Genomic DNA, 5,350 nt, shown 5'->3' on the forward strand with positions numbered 1-5,350 from the left:
TAGTCTTTACTTGACACCACTGACCACTTGCCCATGCCTGGGGCGCAGCTCTCTCCTGGCTCTCCTATCCCTCTGGCACTTTCTCACACTCCTTTGTGGCTTAAACACCAGTGCTCCTTCAGGTCCTGTCCTGGGTTTTGTTTTCTTCTAGGACCACAGTGCCCCCTGGGCGCTCATTACCACCTATTTGCCAACACCTACTAGACATTTGCCCTCCACTCAGACCTTGCTCCTCAGCCCCAGCCTGGACCTCTGCACTGCGCGTCCCACAGGACCTCAAACTCAACATGGCTGACATTGAACTCATGATCTTTTGCCCCAAAGCAGCCTCATCTCTTCTCTTCTTTCAGAGCAACCACACCAAAAACCTGGGAATTCTTGCCAGACCTCACCAAACACACCTATGAAGTGCCCATGTGCTGTGAATTCTCCCATGTGGGTCTCTCTCATCTGTCCCACCTCTTCCATCTCCACTGCTCCTGCCCCATTTCAGGCCCTCATCCCCTTCAGCCGAACTCCTATGGTCCCAATTGTGCTGCATCCAGTCCTGTGCATCCTTCCAATCCCACACCATCGCATCAGTTTCCACTCATCTCTCCAGAAAGCAAGTCTCATCACACTTCCTGTTTCAGAGCCTGCCATGGCTCCCCACTGCTTACTGGATGAAGTCTAAAACCTTTGGCCTTATAAATCCAGTCTTCTGTGATCTGGCTTCTTCTCCCTCCCCAGCCACATCTCAGGCACCATCCCTCCACTCCCCCTGCCCACTCCATGTGTGAACCACACAGAACTTCAGAATGTGTTGTTCCCCAGACACAGTTCACACTTCCATGCCTTTGTTTCTGAGACTCCCTCTGTTGGAAACGCCTTTCTTCTTTTTTCCAGAAAAATAACCACTACTTTCTCCCAAACTCTCCTTGGAATTTCCTCCCTTTTTTGCCTGACAAACAGCACCGACGATACTTGATTGCTCTTATTTCTTTATATGTTCATTCAAAAATATTTATTAAGAATCTGCTTTGTGCTAGGACCCGGAGGCCCTAGAGATACAACAGTAAATAAGGCAGACACAGACCCTGACCTCAAGGAAGTGTCTATCACACCACCCTGTTCCCCCAGAAGCTGCCTTCTGCCTCTCTACCTCTGCTCTGAACCCACTACAAGACGAAAGGACCAGCTGAGCAGGAGACGCTCCATGTGGCCCTCTGAAAATCCCCTACACCGCCCCAGAGTAATCTTTTGAAAGAAGGCATCTCTCTGGCCATTCCGCACCCTTCTGATAAAACTCTGATGACCTCACATTACCCATGTTCCTCAACTGGGTCTTTCCTGTTTCACCAGCGATCCCTCTCAACATTCATTGCCACAGGCAACCCCAAACCACCTGTATTTCCCCACATCCGCTTTGCTTTGCTTTGTCTCTATGCCTTTGTTCATGCCCTCTCCTTCACCTTAAATGCCCTTCCTTCTCTTCACCTGGTTTATTTGTTATCTACTGCTGTGTAACAAACCACTTGGACTAGTAACTAAAGGCAACAACCATTCTGTGAGTCAGCAGTTTGGTCAGGGCTCAGCTGGGACGGCTCACCTGTACTCCATACGGACTTACAGGGCTCACCCATGCATTTGTGGTCAGTTGACAGGTGGACTGGGGGCTGGACGATCCTAGAACATCTCACTCAATACCTGGCAATTCGGTGGGGCTGTTAACTGGAGCATCTCAGTTGAGCTGTCTCCACGCGGCTAGCTTGGGCTTCCTCACGTGGCAGCTGGGTTCTAAGAAGCAAGCCCTCTTCCCTTTTACAGCCATCGCTGAAGTGCCGGCGGCCAAAATGAAGTTCAGTCCCTTTGTGACTTCTGACTGATAGAAAACCAGAAAAGGAATTTCAGTGCACCTTCCCACATGTGCAGGAAGATTATGTCTTCCCCTCTTTCTAAAGAGCTGAGACAGAAGTACAATGTTCGATCCATGCCCATCCGAAAGGACGATGAAGTTCAGGTTGTACGAGGGCACTACGAAGGGCAGCAAATTGGCAAAGTAGTCCAGGTTTACAGGAAGAAATATGTCATCTGCAATGAACGAGTGCAGTGGGAGAAGGCTAATGGTACGACTGTCCATGTGGGCATTCACTCCAGCAAGGTGGTTACCACCAGACTAAAGCTGGATAAAGACCGCAAAAGATCCTCGCATGTAAAGCCAAATCTCACCAAGTAGGAAAGGAAAAGGGCAAATATAAGAAAGAAACACTTGAGAAGATGCAGGAATAAAGTAATCTTGCGTACAACTTTCATTAAAAACTGTTAAAATGAAAACCAAAAAAAGAAGCAGCAAGCCCTAACGCACAAGCATTTGTGAAGTTTCTGCCTGATCGCATTTGCTCAAATCCCATTGGCCAACGTATGTCATAGAGCTGAGTCCAGAATCAATATGGAAGAGGTGTGACTCCCTGGGGAGCCATGAAGGTAGCAATCTACCACAGTCTGCCCTCTACCCCTAATGATGCACAGCCTTCCCACGTGTGAAATATACACCCCCTACCAAAACACCCGAAGTAGTATCCAATCATGACAGCAGGCTCAAAGTCCTTGATCTCATAACATGCAGCAGGTCTGGATGTGGCTGAATCTCCTGGGGTACCACGCCTCGGGTGTGGCTCCTTTTGATCCAGAAGGCTGTGAGCTAACAAGACAAGAAATCTGCTCCCCACGTGCCCAGCATACAACGGTAGATCACATACAGGATAACCTCAACAGATGCTCCCCTTAAAAGGGGGAGAAACAGGAGGCACGTAGCGATCATGGAATTCAAAGCCATTCTGGAATCCAACCAGGCACTATTATCAGGACCCCTACTCCAGAGGCAGGGAATGTGACTTGAATAGAGCTCAGTTCCCCTTGGCTTCTAGTTATATCCTCTGGGCTCTTGGTTCTGCCCTCTGAGAGGATTTTCTTTTCCATAAGAAAAGGCCTGTGTGAATATTGGCCAGCTTACTGTCCATAGATAGTTGGGGGGGCCAAGGCCTCTTTTCATTTTTAACTGTGTCGTTCCCTTTGAGTCCAAACTGATAGAGTTTTTGCCAGTACAATACTCTTTAAAACTTTATGGGTTTTCTGTGAGTATTATTGGGTTCACTTTGCGCACCAAAAGTCACATGCATAATTAGTTTCAAGAAGATTCTATTTCTGCTATGGGACGGCAGCCTTAACTTTCTCAGAAACCCTTTTGAGAAGGTCTACTAAGCACCATCTTAAATCTTCCTGGGGTCTGAACGAAGTTTCTACAATCATATGCTTGATTTAATCTTTACCTTTAGGCTAGTTCTCACTTTGAGAATCTATTGCCTGCTGGAGAGACTGGAAATGAGACCAGTTTTCTTTTCCATCTCAGCAAACTGGACAGATCCTCATTTAGCTCATCTCTCTTATAATACCTTATCATGCCAGCTAGAAGCACCCAAATGACACTTTCAGCATTCTGTCTCTAGATCCCTTTAGCTAAATCCACACTCAGTAGGTGCGTTTTCTGTTACCAAAAGCAATGTTTTTGCCAATTGTTTCGCCACCGTATATAACACGAGTCACCCTTGGTCCAGCCTCCAAGCAGTTTCCTTACTGCTTTCCCAGCCTCTCCCACCAGTTCATTCACAGCCCCTCCAGCCTGCACTACAGCCTCCTTGCTGCTTATCATGCAGACCTTTGCCCACCACCCAGTTCCAAAGCCACTGCCCCATGTTTAGGTTTTTAAAGCATGTTTAGGTACCACACTTCTAGGTACCAATTTATGTATCAGGTACCTATTGCTACGTAACAAATCACCTAGAACAACAGCTTCAAACAACCACCGTTTTATTAAGTTCACGGATTCTGTGGGTCAGGAATTCAGACTTGTCTCTGTCCCGCAATATCTGGGGCCTCAGCTTGAAAACTCGAACAGTTAGGCGGACAACTCAAACAGCTTGGGGCTGGATTGTCTGGAAGCTTCTTTATCTACATGACTGGAGCCTGGGCTGAAATGACTCTGAAAGCTAGGTTCACGTGGGTCTAGCGTGTTTCCATGATGCCTCTCCACGGGACGGGGGCTTCAACAGCACAGCCTTAGGGTCGTCAGACATCGCATATGGCGGTGCCAAGAGCAAGTGTCCCAGAGAACAAAGTAAAAGCTATATGGCCTAAGACCTGAATTCAAAAGTCTTTTAGCATCACTTCTGTCATATTCTGTCGGTGGGAGCAGTCACAAATCTATTAAGACTCAGGTGGGACACAGACTTCACTTCTTGAGAAAGGAAGATCGAAGGATTTCTATCCAGGTTTTAAAACCACCTTAGTAGGCTTATTGGGGGTGGTTCATTTCTGTTCTCGGTGGCATCAGTTAGGATTACACATGTGTTTGTGAGCATGTGGCAGGTTAACTGGGGGCTAGCTGATCCCAAGTGGTGGTTGATACAAACTGAGGCACCTCAGTTCTCTACGTGGTTGCTCAAACTTTCTCACGTGGCAACTGAATTCCAAGAAGGCAAGTCCCAACTACAAACACTTATCAAGCTTCTGCTTGCATCTCATTTGCTGACAGCCCATTGGCCAAAGCAAGGCACATGGCCAAGTCCAGAGTCAATGAAGATGGAGATCACATGAGGGCATGGATATCAGGATACATGATTCATTGGAGGGCAGTACTGTAACACTACTGTTACCTGGGTAACTCCCATTTTTCTTTAGACTCAGTTCATGCCTCCCCTCTTCCAACAAGGCCTCTCTTGACAGACTGGGTCATTAGTTGTCCCTTCTTTGAGCTGCCACAATACTTTACACACATCTCTACCTCTGCACTTACCCTATTGTTTTCTAACTGTCTATTTACCATTTTCATCTCCCCCACTGGACAAGCCTTCGAAGGCAGACTGTGCTCTATTGATCTTTGTATTCCCAGGGTCTAGTCCTGTGTCTAGAACATTGTGCCTAACAATAATGTCTTTCAGGACTTCCCTGATGGCACAGTGGTTAAGAATCTGCCTGCCAATGCAGGGGACATGGGTTCGAGCCCTGGTCCGGGAAGATCCCACATGCTGCGGAGCAACCAAGCCCGTGCGCCACAACTACTGAGCCTGCGTGCCACAACTACTGAAGCCCACGCACCTAGAGCCTGTGCTCCACAACGAGAGAAGCCACTGCAATGAGAAGCCCACGCACTGCAATGAAGAGTAGCCCCCGCTCACCACAACTAGAGAAAGCCCACACGCAGCAACGAAGACCCAAAGCAGCCAAAAGTAAATAAAGAAATAAAGTTTTTAAAATAAAAAATAATGTCTTTTAATTATTTGATTAGTTAAACATTCATGAATAAACTTTCTTA

The 5,350-nt window shown here is 47.3% G+C and overlaps 1 pseudogene across 1 annotated transcript; it reads left to right on the forward strand.

The window, feature by feature from the left end:
* The first annotated feature begins 1,796 nt into the window (after positions 1-1,796).
* On the forward strand, positions 1,797-2,268 carry LOC309826354 (large ribosomal subunit protein uL24-like; annotated as a pseudogene). The gene has a single exon. The product of its transcript is annotated as a large ribosomal subunit protein uL24-like (transcript).
* The last annotated feature ends 3,082 nt before the right edge of the window (positions 2,269-5,350 follow it).

Source organism: Grampus griseus, assembly GCF_964374135.1.
Source record: "Grampus griseus genome assembly, chromosome: 8".
NCBI classification, from domain to species: domain Eukaryota; kingdom Metazoa; phylum Chordata; class Mammalia; order Artiodactyla; family Delphinidae; genus Grampus; species Grampus griseus.